Source organism: Aythya ferina, assembly GCF_964211825.1.
Source record: "Aythya ferina genome assembly, chromosome: 13".
In the NCBI taxonomy this organism is placed as follows: Eukaryota; Metazoa; Chordata; class Aves; order Anseriformes; family Anatidae; genus Aythya; species Aythya ferina.
This window is the reverse complement of record NC_140311.1, coordinates 16,664,520-16,683,555: the sequence shown is the minus strand read 5'-3', so window position 1 is coordinate 16,683,555 and position 19,036 is coordinate 16,664,520. Positions and strand designations below refer to the sequence as shown.

The following is a 19,036-nucleotide window of genomic DNA, read 5'->3' as shown; positions in this document are numbered from 1 at the left end:
ACCCGTGCTGGGGCTGGGGAGCCTGCTCCTGGCTCAGGCGAGAAGCCCTCAGAAATTCCAGGATGCACATTTTCCCAGCCAAGAGCCTTTTCTTTTTTCTTTTTTTGTTGTTTTTGGGTTTTATGTTACACATGACAGCGTGTTTGATGGAGATGCCAATTCCTGCCTGCCTTTGTGGTGGTGGTTTTTTTTTTTTTTTCTTCCCTATTTCCCTCCCCCCTCTCCTTTTTTTTCTTATTAAAAGCAAAGGCAAACGGGCAGATTGTCCTGCCTGGGGAGCACAGCCGAACAGCTGCTGCGGCTTCAGATCAGGAGGGGAGAAAGCAGGAGTAAAACGAGCGCTCGGAGAGCAAACATCGCGGGGAGAACCGGGCTCGCTTCGCTCTGCAAACAAAATGGAAGTGATAGCGAAAAGCTGGGCTGCCAGGGATGGGGTGCTGGGCTGCAAGCTTCCCAAAACCACAATCTGCAGCCCTGCCCTCTGCCTGGTGTGCAAGCCGAGGGCAGCTCCGGCACCAGCGGGCTGGGAGAGGTGGCGACGCGAAGGAAGGAGGCTCTTGATATTTCTGTAACAGCCGAGGGATATAACCCAAGTGTTGGCACCAGCAGAAACCAAACCGGAGCACCCTTGGAAAGGGGACAGAGGATGAAAAGGGCGAGATGTGATACTGCACCGGTGATGCATGCTGGAGCCTCACCAGCTGGGCAAGTGCCATGTCCCCGGGCTGCGGGAGGGGCACAGGGGGTACAGCGGGATTTAGGCAGCTGGGAGAGCTGAGCGGGGTCTCCATGAGGACCACGTCTGCTGTGAAAGCCCAGGAGCTGGGGTAACGTCCTGGAGGAGGCCAGGGGATGCACGGCCTTGCCCTGTGGGGCTGGAGCAGCCAAGGCTTGTGGTCATCCTTCTTCACCCTGACAGCACAAGGGGCTGGTCAGGGTAGATTTTGGGCATCGCTGCCCCAAATGTGCCCCCTGCACTGTTGCAACAGGAGACCGTAAATGAACGTAAGGACAAGTGTTACATCCACATTCCTGCTCCAAATTCTCACAAGTCCCTGCGTTTCTCTATACATCTGTGCCTGTGTCGTCAGTGAGGCCTGCAGCAGGGAACATCGTGTCACCGATCACTTCCAGAGCTCGATTCCTTGCCCTGCTGGCTCCTGGTCTGCCGTGCTCTCCGGCCCCGAGGAGAGCTTCACTGGAGGAAAGGTGTGGAGAAATGGAGAGAACACCAAACGTGAAGCTAAACAACAGGGCAGACACGAAAAGGCTGGGAGTGAGGTGGAAATTGCAGGCAAATAGACAATGGAGGAAAGTTTAAGTAGCAATTTGTTCTCCTCTGCACGAGGAAACGCACTTCATTTTTGAAAGACCGTCCTTCAGGAAGCTGTACTCCTAAATGCAGAGCTAAATATACCCCGGGAGAACCGAAACTGGTTATTGTGCTACCCCTCAAACGTGCACACAGGAAAACAAAAGTGAACAGTGATTGACAGAGTTAATCTGTTCTTAATAGGTGTTTTATTTCAATATTCATTTCTCTCATTTGCATAACTGCTTTCCTTCAGACTCCCTCTCAACACCGTGCCTTTCTCCTGGCCCCTCCTGCGTTGGCGGAGGTGGGTCAGGGCCTGGGGACATCCCTGGTGTGTGACAACCCGTGGCTGCCCAAAGGGACTGAGCTCGGAAAGCCGTTCAGGTCTTGGTGCAAGATCGTTTTCTCCTCGAAATAACAGTACAGGATTTTTCTTAACAACCTCAGTCCTCAGTTTCTTGTGTCTCAGATGAAAACCCACGAGGTGCTGAGCTGCTTCTGCGTGCTAAAGGTTCTTGAGGAGGGAGATAAAAAAGAGTGGGTGAGACTGATGCATGCTGAGGCAGCATTTCCAAGGCATTTCTCACAGCCCTATGGGAGAAAGAAGAGGAGAGGCTTCTTTTGCTCTACAAGACCAATTGTGCATGTTCCCTTCCAGTTGTTAAATGCTGGAGTTGGACTGGCAACCTACAACATCTCAGGTTAACTCCATGTTAACAGAAATCCACCAAAATCAGTGTCCAGGCGTGCCTGGGGCAGCAGCTTCTCCAAAAATCGCTGGACTAAATGAAGGGACCATCAAAAATGGGCTTCACACCAAAATAGGCCCGGGTTTCAGTGGGTGATGAAGCTCACCCGTGTTGTTTCAGCCTGGAGGAGGTGGCTCCGATCTGGCCTTGGCCTTGGCGTTGTGCATTGGCCTCAGTCTTGGGGGCTCCCCACAAGGCCCAGGTGCCTCGTTCCCTGCAGGAATCTCTTTAATCTCGCTGTTTTCCCTGGGAGATTCCTGACTATTTGCCCTCCAGAGCTCCCCACTCTTAAAAATCCATTTGGATAATGCCTGGGACGTGATGGCTTTCTCCTTCCACGCTGCACCTGGGGCGCAATAACCCCAAGCAGAGCTACAGGCTGGGAGAGGAATGGTTGGAAAGCTGCCAGGCAGCGAAGGACCTGGGAGTGATGGTGGACAGTCGGCTGAATATGAGCCAGCAGTGTGCTCAGGTGGCCAAGAAGGCCAACGGCATCCTGGCTTGTATTAGGAACAGCGTGACCAGCAGGGCTAGGGAGGTGATCGTCCCCCTGTACTCAGCTCTGGTGAGGCCGCACCTCGAGTACTGTGTTCAGTTTTGGGCCCCTCGCTACAAGAAGGACATCGAGGTGCTTGAGCGGGTGCAGAGAAGGGCGACGAAGCTGGTGAGGGGCCTGGAGAACAAGTCCTATGAGGAGCGGCTGAGGGAGCTGGGCTTGTTCAGCCTGGAGAAGAGGAGGCTCAGGGGTGACCTTATTGCTCTTTACAGATACCTTAAAGGAGGCTGTAGCGAGGTGGGGGTTGGCCTGTTCTCCCACGTGCCTGGTGACAGGACGAGGGGGAATGGGCTTAAGTTGAGCCAGGGGAGTTTTAGGTTAGATGTTAGGAAGAACTTCTTTACAGAAAGGGTTGTGAGGCATTGGAACAGGCTGCCCAGGGAAGTGGTGGAGTCACCATCCCTGGAAGTCTTCAAAAGACGCTTAGATGTAGAGCTTAGGGATATGGTTTAGTGGAGGGCTGTTAGCGTTAGGTTGGAGGTTGGACTCGATGACCTTGAGGTCTCTTCCAACCTAGAAAATTCTGTGATTCTGTGATTCTGTGATTCCTTCCTGCCCATCTCCATGCCTCCCAAGCATCCCTGGGACAAGTTCTCATCTTCCCAGAGGGATTTGGTGGAGCTGGAGAATACTGATAGATGTGAAGTGTGTCCACGCAGTAGCACGGGGATCTTGGTTTAGGTAAGAAACACGTATCGTAAATAAGGCTAACTTGTGCATTAGAAAGAAATCCAGGGAAAATGCTAGTATCCTCCCTCTGAAAGAGAGCAAAATGAAAAACCACAAACTCCACCTTGACTGATGTAAATACATGAGCTCGAATATCCACGATTTCTTACATTTCTCTGGAAAGCTTTAGGTGCTCTTTAAAGTTCAGATTGCTTTTTCATATGCGAATTACCGGTCTGATTTCTGTACTGCTTGTAAGAAATGATGCAAAATTTGTTTAAAGGATTTAATGAGCTCTGGGCTGTCTGCATCACATAGCATCCCCGTGCTGCGTGGCACACATCAGGCACTGCTAAGTATTTCTACATCTTACTTCAAAAGATGCCATAACCATCAAAGATACTTGCTATAAATGATCCTGAATGTGTGGATTTTTTCTCTACAGTGAGATCTGCATATCCAGTATATTAAAGGAAATGTGTTTTCCTTGAAGGAGGGAGGTAGTTTGTACGTTGGAGTTCTTCTTGGGACATCTGCACAGCCCATGTATTTCATCTCATTTTGTCCCGTTTTACCCATTTGCTTGTTGTTGTTGTAGAATTAAGCTTCACTAAGGAAAAAAAAAATACTATTTATAGGGCTAGAATAATACCAGGCTTAATCCTGAATGGTAAGAAATGTTTTGAGGAGGAAGGATCTCGCGTTGGTTGGCCATAAAGAGCCCTTGCACGCCGAGCAAGCCACCTGAAAGATGCTCCCAGAGGAGCCCTGGCTAACCTAGACGCTGCCTTTTCTCTTCCTCTAGACAGTCTTCTACACCTCAGATAAAAATCACATCTTGTTATTGGTGTGAGGATAGAGAGCAGATGCATACAGTAAAATACAGCTTATTAAACTACGGCTTAGATTGGTTAATTACTTTCTCCGCATTAATAGAGGATCAGGGCTGCGACTGTCGTTTTTAGAATTCAGCAGGTTCTTTTCTGCCTCTGTAGAAGTGAGTCAGTACAGTTCCTGCTTTGATTTACAAAATTGGATTTTAATCTCTTTGAAACCATTATGCTAAATCAATTTTTAACATAGCAGAGCATGGAGGTACAAAGCCCCTCTTGTTCTCATGTTGCTGACTCTTTGGATGAGCGAGCACCGTATAAACACGACTTAAACAACATCTCTGTGGAAGAGCTCGTGCCGGCGTGGAGATAGAGTTTTGCTCTGTTAGGATGATGATGAGCGACTGTGGCACGGACAAAGGAAATACAGGTGTGGCTGCGGGGGCTGCCGCCGCTACGAAATCCTCCCTCCGGTGCGGCGGTCAGGAAGGACGTGGGAAGACTCGCAGGATTTGGGTGTGGGTTTTTTGTGTGTGTGTGTGTGTGAGGTTTTTTTTGCCTTCCCCTTAGCCTGGCTCCGGAGCTGTCAAGGCATGAGATGAATCACCCCTCTGATGTTTTGGCTTTCTGGCAACGGTAGCGATCGGGCAATCATCCAAATCCAGCAAGAGCGCTGATAGTAATGAATGGGAAGCTCAGATGATTTCATATGGAAAGCAGGAGGAAGAGTTTGGAGAAGATGCTCTATGCATACGCAGGCGTGCACTTCCCCTTTATTCTGCTCTTCCTCTCTGGACTTCATGGCAGCCCCCTGTCTGGCTGAGAAATCAGGTTTACTGTGGGGTGGGGAGGGGACGAAGCCCTTCCGAAATGCTAGCAGCAGGTCCAAGCTGCAGTGCTTCGGACTGGACTGAAAATCTGTGGACTTTGAGTGGTTGTAGAGCCATCCTTCTTGCCTACTGCCCTTGTAGATTGTAAGTTTGAGATGCAACTTGCGTGTCCTGCTTGTATCCTGTAGGGATATAGCAATGGTTCCCCCACTTTCCCTGCCCCAAGCTCTCTAGGGAAGAAAATCTGGAAAAAAGATCCTTCTATCGGCTTATTTTTTTTTTGGTATGACTTTTAATTAAAAACTTAGAGCATGAGATCTTTCAGAGAACTTCACCGATACTTGGCAACAACTGTGTCTTGAAGACTGCTGAGCCTGCCCCCATCCTTACTTGTCCTTTCTGATGGGTGTTACCGGGAATATTCTGGACTGTTCAAGCGAAAAGGGTGCATGGCATATTGTACTTGGCCACGTTCACTTTGGTAAAACCCAATAATAAGCATAAAAAACAGCTGCAAAATAAACAGAATTACGTATGAATATGAAGAGAGGATAAATTCCTTACCCCCTAAAATCTCCTTTAGGAAAAAAAAAAAAATGTTGCGAGATTTGGGCAATTTGCTACCCAATAAGTCTCGTTGCCCAAAAGCTGAGGATATTAGCAAAACAGTGATGTAGAAAGTCGTTGTTTTATCTGTGTGGGACGGGTTAAGTCTGTGGAAGGCGTACATTGGCTTTCAGCTCGTGTGATGTTGGTGCAGCGTGCCGCCGAGCTAGGGCACGGGAGGATCCATCCCTCTGCTCCTTCCCTCCTGAGCCTCCTTGGAAAGGGGCTCTTCCATTCGGGAACTAGCGGAGAAGGGGTTGCCTTAGGGGCAAAGTTTGGGTCCAGGTGCTCATCGCAGTGGTTTCGTGGCCCGATGCCGATGGACGAGGGTTGCGCTGCAGTCCTGTGTCGCAGTGGTTGTAGCTGGTGGTTTCATCCGTATTTCTGCTTGTGGGCTGGTTCCTCCCCGCTCCCTGCATCACACGCTCGCTGCCTTTTCAATAGCATCGTGATTGAGGTCCCAGGGGCTTCTTCTTTGTTAGAAAACTCAGTTCTGGTCCCCGTTTTGGGCCAAAATGGCAACTTCCATCCGCTTTTAAACAGCATCAATTTAACTTGAGAGCGAGCACATGAATTTGCTAATAATCTCTGATTATTCCACGCTAATCTTGCAGTTGTAGAGCCTGGATCCCACTGACATTCAGCAGATGAGTTATTAATTATTTTCCTTTCTATCGCCTGCCCTTCATGCCAGATTTCTCAACACCTTTCGGTCTGCATTGTTAGCTGTGCTGTTTGACACTGATTAGTTCTTTATGCTCTCCTTTCCTCGAGTAGGTCACGTTGCTGAGCATCCCCCCAGCACCAGCCCCATTCACTCAGGTAGCAGCTCCACCAGGTAAGGAGCCTCTGCCACCGCCTCGGCATTGTTTTTTGGGGGGCTCAGGGCTGTGCAGTGCCCCGTGAGCAGGCTCGAGGCTGTAAGAAGCTCCCGGCGGCAGGCAGACAGGCGAGCATCGCTGTAACCTCGCCGCGGTGCTGGTGCTGGAATAGGAGAACTCTTTCAAAACGCTGCACTGAACGGCGGCGTTGCCAGCCAGGATCCCAAAATAACCACCTTTCAGTTGGTAAAATAAATCATAAAAGTCTGTCAGATCCAAAATGTAATGGTTGGGCAAATTAATCCATTGTTGTATTGTTATAGTGCTCTAATCATATTTTTATATATCCCAGGAGCTGGAACTAAGAAGCATTTTGCTGTCATTGCAAACACAATAATAAGAATAGTCTTAACAAAGTGACGTGCACTAAGTTGACTTTCTGCAATACATTTCAGCGGAAATTACAGATGCTTTTTACATTTCATTATCATTAAGGTACAAATAACTTTCTTGTATTGAAAACCGGGCCTACTTTATCTGGTTTAATAATTATATTGAGGCTCATTATGGACACCTTGTTTGTAATGCCTGCTTTTCTTATTGAATTCTAAGTGTGTTATTACAAAAGTATGTACTTTAACAGATGGAGTATATATGATGGCAGCGTTTAGTTCCAGTTGATCTTTTCCAAAGAATGCGCCGAACGATCTCAGGCTAAATACAACCCAGGCACCATCCAGCTCCATTTGTTCCTACCAGCTTTATTCCAGCTGCTCGGAGGCGAGCGGGGAGCCGGGGATGCCGCTGGATGGAGCACGTCCAGTGGGGTACGGGGCCGGCATCACAGGCGGGGGGGACTTTTCCAAGGAAATATCTTAGTTGGTGTCAAGGTTGTCTCATTTGCCAGTGGGATATTGCTTTAATGGTGTTCTTTTTTTCCTCTCCAGTTTACATAATGAGATCAAGCTAATTAAACCATGTCTAGCTCTGGGAAAAGATCAAAATGTGAGCTCTTTTTATTTCTTTTTATTAAAACCTTCGCCCTGTAATAGAAGATTATAGGAAGTACTTTGCTACCAGTACCTCTTGCTCTTCCCTGGCAAAAAAATATATTTCTTTTTTACTGGTACATGCTTGGTTTTAATTGTTTTTTCTTCTAGTTTTTCACGTTTCAGGAGCTTGCAGGAGTTCCTGATGTGGTTCGGTAGATGAGGTGGAGGAGTAAGAACAAGCAGATGCAGCAAGGTGTTGTAGCCAAAAGCCAGTTCTTCAGTGAAGCCCACAGGGACGTGCTCTGTGTCTGCTCCCATCAAGGTTTGGAGCTGCTTCCTGGGCTGTTTTACCTGGCATGCTGCTCCTTAGTCATAGCTGACTGCCCAGCGCCAAGTGCAGCTCGAGGTGTGCCCCCATTCCTTGGACCTGGGAATGTTTTTTACAACCCCCCCAAATTTTCAGTGTTTTTTTCCCCCATTAAATTCTGTCTTCGGCATTATTATTTGAATTTTGGGGGTGAAAATACAGCTTTTTTTTTTTTCTTAGATGGATGAAATGAAATGGCTAAACGCCCATGAGCGCTCACGACCCGTCGAGTAGCACCGGTCGGAGATGCCATCACCTGGTGCCAGGCGTGGTGATGACCACCATAGATGACCACCACGTGCCTTTGGTTGTTTCTCTTCTGTAGAAAAGCCCCAGTTCAGCAGTCACAGCCCTGGCAGCTCCTCCCTGTGCCAAGGTCACAGATCTGAGCCCCATGTCCAACACGACGTGCTGGCACCGCTGGCGTCGCCTGCCTTCAGCCCTACCCGGCGCTCGCCCCCAGCCTAGCTGAGGAGAGGCTTCACGGGCTGATATTAAGGCGAGGAGTTATTGCCAATATTAATATATTACTGTATTAGATCATGCTAATTATATTTTAAGCTACAATGATTTCAGAAGGATGGAGAGGAAATGAGGGCTCTCCCATGCCTTCTCCCTCTTTAGAAGGAAGCAAGGTTCAAGTATTATTTTCTCTTCCAGAGGGGAGGAACAGCTGTGCCGGGGCTCTGAAGTAAGTTTATAATGATTGAGTTGAATTGCAGAGTGCATTTTAGGTTGCATTCAAATCAGGGCAATTTCCCTTCCCTCTGTGACAGAGCAAGGAGCTCTCCACTTTGATCGCTGATGTAGACTTGGAGGGGGGGGGGGGGAAGAGAAAGCAAGCTTTTGTTTCAGGCATGTCGTGGTTTTCCTGCCTCCTGTTCCCATGGTGAAACGGGGGAAATGCTGTCGTTCATGGACAGATGAGCTCCTGCCCTACAGGTCCTGCTCCATGGGGTGCCCCTCCTGCTCCCCACCCTCTGCAGCACCTTGTTCTGTTCCTCCTGGGCAGCGCGGGAGCCCCCCAGGATAATTTCTTCCTTGCCTTGCTGGCTGCTGGCGTGGTTTTGCTGCAGCGTTTCAGGCAGTCACTGCCCCTGGGAGCTGCCTCCCTGCCGTAGTCCCGAATGGGGAATGGGGACCCCGTTAGCTGGTTGTCGTCGCCGTGCCCCATTCCCGAGTCCCTGCACAGGGCACGTGCACGGGAAGCCTTTTGTGCTGGGGTGAATAAGCCAGTCCTGGTCACAAAGCCACGTGCACGTCTGCTTTCTTTGCCCGTGCAACTTCATCAGCTAGCCCAATGCACTTAATAATGTTTTTCGCTGTATTTCAGTGGTATGAATGTACGTGAAAATTACAGCAAAGGCATCATTTTTTTAACAGCTGTGTTTAGTTGAATAACAGATTTAGAAAGTGCAGACTTTAATTAATCTGTGTTTTCTGCTGGGATTTCAGCACCATCTGATTTACTTTTCATGGCTGAAAAGTGTAATTGTAGTTTTTCCCTTTAGCTGCGGGTGTATCCTCCCAAGAAATTGATTCGGTTCTTCTTTTTCTTAAAGAAAACTCAATATCAGGCTGATGGTGCCTGGCACGCCGTGCAGGTGATGCGCTCGCTCCGGGGGGTGGTGGAGAGCCGGGCAGGGCTCGGGAGGGCTCTGCTCCTGCCTCCGGGTGGAGGAGAGGAGCACCCGGCCCAAATCCCAGCCTGTGCTCGGATTCGTTGAACAAAGGGCGAGGACGGGGGGTTACTGGAAAAAAAACGCAGAGCAGGAAGGGTTTTCCCCATGTGTATTGGGATTTATTTTTTTTTTGGTTGGATTTATGGTAGGGAGGCTCTGCCTCTCTGTGCTTGCTCTTCGTTGTGAGGCGTGTTGGTGCCCCAGCTCCTCAGATGTTGTTCAAAAACCTCTGCAGAAGGCGGTGCTGGGTGGTGGCTTCGTGGGCTGTGGTGGTGAGGGCTGAGCAGTGGGTTGTGGAGCCGCGGTGATAAATGGCATTTATTGTGCACTGCTGGTCGCGCCTTGTTCCATCTCTGCTGGGATGAACGGGAGTGTTACAAACATGCAGAGTGCCTCCATGGCTCTCATTGGGGATTCATTTTTTTCTTTAAAAATCAGGTGTTTGTGCAAATGTGCCTTTTCCCTGCTCTCCTTCTGCTCTGGGACAAGGGTGAGGACTCCTGCCCAGAGCCAGGAGCGCTCGTTCATCAGAGCTGGGTCAGACAGAGGAAGATTATACAGAATAAGGGCACTAGTGCTGTTTTTGGAGGAGGTCAAGTTGTTGTAGTTAGGCGTGCTTTCCCCCATTTTTATTTTATTGGGTTGGTGTGGAGTTTGGACGTCTTAGGGGCTTTGAGCGCAAAGCCCACGGTGTCTGAAGGGAAGCGCTGCGTTTAGACTCAGAGCGTAATCTCAGGGTGGCTGCTAATCTGAATAACATTTAAAAAAAAAAAGTTTTGACGGGTTTTAAAACTTATTTTAATTAAGGTTTTCCCTTTCATCTCGCCAAAGCCTGGACTTAGCCCCTTCGTGCTCCCCCGGGTACGGATCGGCTGCCGTTGTGCACAGGAAGGGCCAAACCCCGGTGCAGGAGCGCAGCTCCTTGAGACGCCGCGGGGATGAGAGGTGGAAAGGAAGGAGCCCGAAGCCAGCCCTGCCTGCACGGTGAGCTGCAGCACGCCGAGGTTTCCCCAGCAGCACCTTGTGCTCCCCAGCTCCGTTTTTTGGTGGATTTTGTGGGGCAGAGGCAGCCGCGGCGATGCTGCCCCGCTGCCTCCCCGAGCGTGGGTGCGCTCAGCGAGGCGACCCCGTTCCCTGCAAGCCTCGGCCCCGGCACGGAGCCAAGGAGAAGCGAGGCCGGCGAACAATCAGGAATCAAAGGAGCCACCTGCACGCCACGGGGAGCCGCTCCCCGGGAGGCTGCAGCCTTTGCCAGCACTCGCTGCCGAGCCTCCTTCCGCAGCCCCCGGAGGGGGGAGCAGGGCTGCTCCCCAAAATCCCGTTAAGAGGTGTCCTCGCCATCCATCCAGCCATGAACAAGACCCGGATGGATGGCGAGGGCACCTCTTTACCCAGGAGAAAACCTTTTTTTTTTTTCCCCTCTTCTTCCTACTGAGCACTTGGTGTGATGACGGAGCTGGGCTGGAGGCAGCTTTGGGGATGCCAATATTTAGGGGATGGGCTCATCGCAGCCTGCTGGTAGGGAGCTCTCCCTCGCAGCCTGCCCCAGAGGAAAATCAGGTCTTTTCCCCAGCATTTTTATCCTCTGTAGCTTTGTAAGAACGGACCCCGTGAGCGGGCGGGGGCGAGGGGTGGCACGATGTGCCTCCCCGGGTGTGTTTTCACCCGGCTGGTGGCTCGTTCTCGTGGCTTTGGAGGGCAGATAGTATTTATTTTGGAGAGGGAGCCGATGTGTGATGTGTGTGCGTGCACGCTGCTGCCTGTTTTTCATGCCGAGGAAGACATGTTCGGTCCCAGCCCCCTTCCAGCCACGTGTGCCTCGCTCTCAGCAGGAGCTCTGCGAAAAGGAAAAGCAGCGCTCGCAAAGCTGGGTAAAAAAAAAAACAACAACCAAAACCAGAGGCTTTTTTCTAGCATGCAAGCATTACCTGTGGCTATTTATACCCTCCTCCATGGCTATTTATGCCCTCTCCCCACTGCCGGATGGGGAATATTCTTGGATTTGGTGTTTTTGGTGGGATATTCCCCAGCAGTGCAGGGCCGTGTGCGTCTGATGCCTGGACTGTGGTCTCTGCGTTGCCTTTCACTGGTGGTCGTGTAAAACAAGAAACCTAACGTGCAATTTTTCCTGCTCATCTATAAGCAGCAGAAGCCACAGCTGTGCGTGAAGGGGCGAGATTTCCAGCCTGAGACACCGGGGCGCCCCTCTGCAGTGGTTAACACGCGGTCACTTGGGTGTCCGACGAGCAGCGCCGTGCTACCTCTGCCTCTTGTGGGGTGATTCAATTTGCAGGCTGGGTTTTGTTTATTACAGAAATCACAGTATTCATTTATTGCAGAAATTGGATTGTGCTCAGCATCTGTTTTAAACCTGGGTCGCATCCCTGCCCGTGATGGTGATGCCATGCGTGGGGATCCGGCTGCCCAATATAACCATGCTCATAGAGCTGATTGAGGTCGCTCGTTGAGTCTGATCCTCGTCCCATATTGTTCAGCTGACGGGGAGCACCATGAGGTTATTTTCGTGTTTCCAACACCCTGCTGGAGGCAGCGTGCTGGGCCTGCTGCAGCCCTGATGCTCCAGCAAACATCTTCAGCAGGGGCTGTGCCGCAGAGCGAACCATCCTCTTGCTGCTCAAACCAGCAGCTCCTCTCCTCGGGGTTGTCTTTGTTTGGGAATAACGTACAGACCCCTGGGAATGGGCTGTCCAGCGAAGTTCCTTAGTGATTTTTGAAAGGATAAGGGAAAGGATTGCAGCGTCCTGGGTGCCTGCTCCATGCTGAGCCCGCGCTGCTGTGCGCAGTGGGCAATGCTCATAGATTCCCAGCTCTTCCCTTCTCCTCGTTAGTCTGTCCCTTTGGCAACGTCTGCAGTGAGAATATGAGGGTGGTTTTTTTCTTCTCCTTCTTTGCAGAAATAGCCTCCGACTCCTCGTGAACCCGCAAATGGGTTTCTCAGCCTCCCGCCACCCGAGGTGTAAATGAGACGGGAGCGGGGCTGGGCTCCAATCCTTTCCCTGGCAGCCCCGGCAGCCCTCCTCCTGGGGACAGCCGCTGCCTTGGGGCCGAGCTTTGCGTTCTTCCCCCGCCGCACAGATTCGGATTATTTCCCTTAAACGCTCACCAAATCTGCCTCTAATGACCGGGGGTGCCGGTGTGTGCGCCGGGACGCGCGGCCGCTCGGCACGAGGGGCAGGGACCCCCAAATCCCGACCAGCCGTGATTTACTGCGCGGCTTGGGCAAAGTGCATTTGTTGCCTTGGAAACAAATAGCAGCAGTGAACAACTAAATGAAATTTATGGAATCAACTTCAATAAATCTTGATGATAAATGTGCAAAAACATACACAATTTGATGAAGATCTACAGTATGCAGATGGGAGGGGTGATAGGAAGTTATAGGACTGCTTCAGATACGTTTTTGGGCAGCCACAAATCCCTTCCTATAATACGTTTTTTTTTGTTTGTTTCCGAGGAAGCTGTCTGCTTCTTTTCATAGATATGGCATTTAATTTTGATTTCCAGGGTATCTTTTAGCTTAATTGGCACGCTGGATGATTGCAGTGTGTTGTTTTGTCTTTTGCAATCCCTGATTCAGAGCTAACTCAGGATAAAAATAAAATCGAGAGCTGTGGCAATCGAAGAGAGCAAAATGCAGCGAGTGCCGGGTCACGTGCCCCCAGGCCAGGTGCAAAATACCCCAAATTTCTTGCAGCATTTATCCAGGATGCCTCCCTGCCCCCTGGTACGGGTCCGTGTGCTTTGCAGGACGAGGACAGGGCAGCGATGCGGAGCTGTGGCGCGGCGTGGGGAATGGTCTCGTGCTCACCTGCGCGTAGGGATGCCTTTTTTTTTTTTTGTAGAAGCACAAAAAATCGCAAGCGATATTTTCTAAAATAGTTATTGTTGTTTCTGGCTCGACCTGTGGATCGATAAAGGTTCGGGAATATCAGCGGGCTTGTCTGGAGACTGCTGCAAACCTTTAACGCGGCCCTTAATGGAATTTGATGTTTTTCCATTAGTTGCCGTGCCTCTCCTCGTTACAGTGCCTTATTTTCACCTTCCTCCACCGGGTCAGCACACGGGGGGAATCGCTGCTTCCCCGGCGATTCCTTCTTGGTCGGAGCCTTCATAACGTTGGCTGGGCTCAGAACAGGACCTTGCTGAAGCTGTGGGGTGCTGCGAACCTCCCCGGCGTCCTCCCCACACGCAGTGGGGCAGGGATGCTCTTCCCATTAGCATCCAGGTGTACAAGACAGCTTGAACTCCGTTAGCAGCTAAATTTGGCGGCTCGCTAACTTCTTTCTGATATGTTTTTATAGTTTCCTTGTATTATGACACCCGGGTTTAAATTTGCATGAGTAAATGAGCCTCTCGCTAAGTCAGGTAAAAAGATTTTTCACTTATCTACCATGAAATAAGGCATTAAAAAAATGGTGAGCAGAGAAAGCAGTGCATCCTTGACATATCTAGTTTACTTTTTTTTTTTCAGCTGTGCTGACTGAACGCTCCTAATTATTAATGATACAATAAAGCTATTTGTACTGCGTCTAGCAGGCGAAATAATTTCATATTAGGAAGACTTCTCGTAATAAATGCCATGTTTTGTACCAGAGCGGCGTTTTTTGAAAAACGCGCGTTTTTATTGAGCTACACCCAAAATCTGAATTTGGAGCTGCAGGGAGTGAAACCCAGGCTCTCACCATTCACATCAGGACGTCTGGGTGTACGGACGAGGCTACTGCTAGAGAAAGACCTGGTTTGGGGTTCCCAGTGCTTTTTGGCGAGCGCCCCGCAGCCTGTGCGCTTTCCGTCCCGCTTTCCTTCCCTCTACCGTGGGTTTGTGGCCTTTCTGTAAATACATCTCCACTTCCACTCCAGGTAGGACCCGAGCGGTGTTGAGACCTGCATTTAAATGTCTTTTTCTCCTCTCCTTGCCAGGAGGGACACCGAGCACCCGGGTGCCACCGCTCTGTGCCGGGGTCATTATCGCAGCCCCAGCACCTGGGGCTTTCGGGCTCCCCCATCTCTCCTGGTCTTTAATCTGTTTGTGCTATTGACTCTTTTTTCTTTTTTTTTTTTTTTTTTAGCTGTTTCATTAATAGTGACAGATGCTTTTAATTAAAAAGAAAAGGCAAAACAAAATCCCGAATAAAACAGAAAGAGAATATTCTAATTTGGCGTGACATTATGAGGCAGAATGGCTCCTGGCATGCAAGGTACAGAAAAGGTCATCTTCCACGGCTGCAGCCTTTTGCAATGGTGGAATTAAGTTCAAACTCGGGCTGGTTTTGAAGTCTTAAGTCTCTCTGGGGATTCCTTTCATAACATCTTCGAACTGGATAACACTACAGTAAATGAAATACACTGCACTGGATTAAAGGGTTATTTCCCCTGTGTGTCAGGCTGACACAGAATACCAAACCTCAGGTTGCCTCCGAGTTGTCTCTATCTGCTGATACCCTCTCTTCTTTACATAGCAGCTCTCGGAGTTCTTGCGTGGAAGTTTGTGATTATTTATTCGGCTTGGTTGCGTTGTGAGTGCGGCACAATTTTATGCAGCGAGGAACCAAAACAAAGCGCCTAAACGGGAAGAAACTTAATGGGCATAAAAATGTGAAAGAAGCGATGCAGGAAGGAGCAGAGCTGCCTCTTAGTTCTGTTAGGCTGCCCTATAATTTATACCAAAACACAAAATACAGATCTCTCTGCATTGCCACTCAGCTACATGCTCAGCAGCACGGAGCCTGCAATAACAGCCGGCTGTGATCTACGGCACCGTGCTCTTATCTGACTGTACCAACGGTTAAAATTTGTTAAGGATCATTTGCAGCGTGTTTTGCCCTAGAACAAATGTTTGCCGGGACTTGGAGCATCCTCCCTCCCGGCGGATTTTTTAAAGTATTTAAAAGACAGGTTTTGGAGGGCTAAAATGAATGTTAATGGCAGCGGCGTGGCACAGGGGTTGGCAGCGGAGGCACCGGCTCAGAAGAACCTGGCTTTTGTTTCTGCCCTGCTGCTTGGTGTCTCGAGCAGTTTTATTCACTTGTGCATTACCTTCCCCGTTCTGCTGAGCAGGAAGGAAAAGCTTCCAGGCTTTGTTAAAACACGTAGGATTTCTCAGAGGCTGCTGGGCAAGTGTTAAACACCGTGCTGCGTGCGCAAGGCATCGGTGCTGCGGCGTTGGTACTTCTGCAGTGGCAGCGTGCGTTGCTGCCTGCTACTTGCCATGACCTTTGTGCTTTTCAAACCAAATCAGGGGAGTCCTTGAGTCATTTTTGTACCCCTTAGCATGTGTAGCATCTTCTAAATCATTTGGGAAATGCCCTCCTTGGGTGCTTGCAGCGTTGAGGCTGGGGCTCCCCATGCCGGCGGTGCTGGCTGTGCCCAGCAGGTTGGAGACCTGTTGGGAGAAAAATAACAACGCAGAAGCTGGTTCCTGTCCTCTGTGCTCCTTTCTCAGTTCCTTAAAAACAAAATGGTATTTTGCAGACCTCAGAGGCCGGCATTAAAAGGGCAGTGAGGCTGGGGGCAGCCGATGAGCGGGCAGCCTCCGGGAGCGCAGTCACGGTGGGGACAAGGTGGAAGCAGGAGTGGGACAAAAATCCCACCCTGGCATGGGTGGCAGCCCCTTCCCCAGCGGCTCCACGCAGTGTTTTTAGGGCTGCACGTGGTGGGGGCACAGCAGCAAGTCACTGTCAAAGCAGGTGGTGGACGAACCTGGTTTGTAGGGCTTGGGCTCACGGGCAGCCCCTTTGCTGCGCCGCGAGTGCTGATGCTCTCACCGGGTTGTTTTTCTTCTGTTTTAGAAATTGCTCTCTTTTTAACCCCCCTATCATTTCCCTGACTGCTGCCTTCTCCTTGACAGTTGTGATGTTTGTATGTGTGCATAAAAACAGTAGGAAGCGTTTATGTAGGTGTCACTAATTTAATTTAATTTAACCTGATACGTATGTATAGAGAGGCCTGTTCTGCACTAAAGTGCTTCTCTTTATTTTACAGTCTCCATCGTCATCAAATACAACTCCTTTCATTCTCCTCTTCCATTCACCTACCCAAAGACCAAATCTGGAAATAGTAACCAAAAGAGAAGCCCAGATCATACACAAAGCAGAGAAAGATTGAAGTAATTTAAGGGTAAGTAATTTTTCACCCTTATTCTAACTTGAAGCTTTGTGTTCAGGGTAAAGCTGTAACAGTAAGCGCGAGGCTGCATAAAAAAAGCTGTTAAGCATGTACAGAGCTGCTCTGTGTGCAAAGGGAAAAAGAAAAAAGACTGAAACACTGAACTGGTGATGAAAGTGAGGTATAGCAGCACCTTTTGCAGGTGAGAAGGCGGCCAGCACAGCGGCGAGCTGGGAGTTTTGGGCATTTGGGGCGTTTCTCCCCGTCCTGTTTCAGTTTGTGCTGGTGCCAGGTGGAAGCACGGCGCGGGGTCGTGGGCTTTGCATGTCCCCAGCCGGTCTGGCTGCTCCCAGGATAAGGAGGAGCCGGGAGGTTGGGGTCTTGGGGTCTCCCCTTGCTGCAGCACGGTTCGGTTGTTCCTTGTCTTGTTGCCGCTGCCGGCAATAGGAGGCTGTGGGAGCGCTGCGGATGCTCCGGGTGCATGGCGCAGGACATCTGGGTTTGCTGTGGCTTCCTGGAGTCCTCATGGGTGCCAGGGCTCCGATAGTTTTTCCTGGAGCAACCCAAAGGTCTCGTGCCAGGGCTCCACAGGGCTGGAGCAGGACCAGCCCGTGTGGCTGAATGAGGTTGGGCTCGTGGTGGAAACCGGGGTCTGAAGCGACTTCAGGCTTTTCCTTCGCTGCTGGGGCGATGAATGCGAGATACAAAATGAGTTTCTGTGCAATTCAGAACCCTGGCTGAAGCATTAGTAAGCTCCAAATGTTAAGGAACGTGTTTTCCCACCCTAGTCCCAGATCTGTGCCTGCATATATTGCGTTTCCACACATGTTCTTTCAGAGATGGACAGGATATGCATTTGCTTACATCAGAAAACTGAGCTTTAAACATCTGGGCTTTCTGTTTTATTGCTGCTGCTTTTTTTTTTTTTCTGCACTGTTTGTTCATGCAAAATTCATATCTGGGAAGGGCATCTCAAATCCCTGCTTCTGAGTCAAAAAGGGAAAGTATGGAAGTGAAAAGAGAGATTGTATCATTTAAGAAATATGATTCATGAATTAATCCTCGTCTGCTACACCATCTGTGGCGTGTGTTTCAATACAAAAATCCTGGTTTTGTATCTCTTTAAAAAGCCTCCTCCTCGCCGGCCACGCGGCGTTCTGCGGTGCTGGGGGGAGTTGGATGCTTTCAGAGGCAGGGCAGGGGTTTGGCAGCCTCCCGGGCTGGTGCCGATGGGGGCGGGATCCTGCTCCATGCAGGAGTGGAAAATAAGGGGTTCTGGAAAGTGGATCAAGGGGGGTTTTGTGCTTGCCGACAGGGTGAAGGCCTCCCCGTTCTAGTTCAGTTCTTTGAATTGTTCTCCAGCTTTTCACAGGGGACCATTTTTCCTTTTTAAACAAATTCTTTCAGGTTTCTGTTCCTTGAGCTTTTGTAGCACGCCCCATTTCCTTCTGGAGTTAGACCTGGGACATCCGTGTGCCTCTTCTCCCCCAGCCACATCCTTCACCAGCAGGGTCCTGGGTCGGGGCAGCATCTTAGCACGGGCAGCGATCCCTTCCCAGATCCACACACGTCCCTGGACAAGGGCATCTTGCTGCCCCACCAATTTGTTCCTCTTCTTCGTGGGGAAAGCCCGAAACAGCTTGAGCAACTGCAGCAAAAGCCAAGATGCTGGAGAGGTCTCGAGCAAGGTGGATGTCCCTCGCCCTTGCCGTGGTGGCCCCAGCCCGTGCTGTGGGGTGCCGTGCACGTGGCCGTACCAACCACACGGTAACTACAGCTCCGGGGAGCTCCCGGACACTGGTAACGCTGATAGATGGAGGCTATCCAGGAGCTCAGTGCCGATGGTGAAATATTTCGGGTTTATTGCCTTTCCATTCATTTTGTTTTCACGCCTTTCTGCCTCCCTGACTCATTGCCGCGCGGCCTCTGCTCGCAATCTCTGTCTGCTGCGGTAACACCCCCTGGACAAGGCAGGAGGCACCGGTGCTTGCAGCTGCTTTTTGAGCTGCTTTTTTAATTGAGCATCTAAAGCCAGGATGGTGACAGAGAGGAAAACATTAGCGATGCCTTTTGCCGTGGTAGGAAGCGTGAATAAAGTGCTCAGAGGAAGGCAGGGCGCGTGGTGCCAGGCTCGGGATGCTGCAGAAAAGTCCTGGTGTCCAACCAGGGGCTCTGTGGGCAGAAATCTCCCAGCTCTGATGGTAGCCACTGTCATAGGGGTCCTGATGGGAGAAGGTCATCCTCATAACCGGGTGCCAGCTCATTTCAGCCTCTTGCTTAGTCCCAAATCCTCCCGCTGGCCGTGCGGGTGCTTTGCTGATGGGAAAAGCTGAGCGAGCGCCGCGAGCACTGCGAGGCCGCTGTGAATAGTGGTGTGTGAAGGGAAAACTGTGTCAGCAGTGGTTAGGGAAATGTTTAACCCAAGCTGGAATTAGAGTCTGAATTACTCCTGAATGGAAAATTCCTGCAGGAACGCAGACCTGAATCAGCA

General features: G+C 50.3%; 1 protein-coding gene across 1 annotated transcript in view; it reads left to right on the top strand.

Moving 5' to 3' along the window:
- NEXMIF (neurite extension and migration factor) overlaps positions 1 to 19,036 on the top strand; it is a 133,803-nt gene that overhangs the window by 71,422 nt on the left and 43,345 nt on the right. Inside the window, 1 exon segment of the mRNA XM_084534094.1 lies at positions 16,423 to 16,557. The gene's annotated coding sequence lies outside the window, so the exon portion shown is untranslated.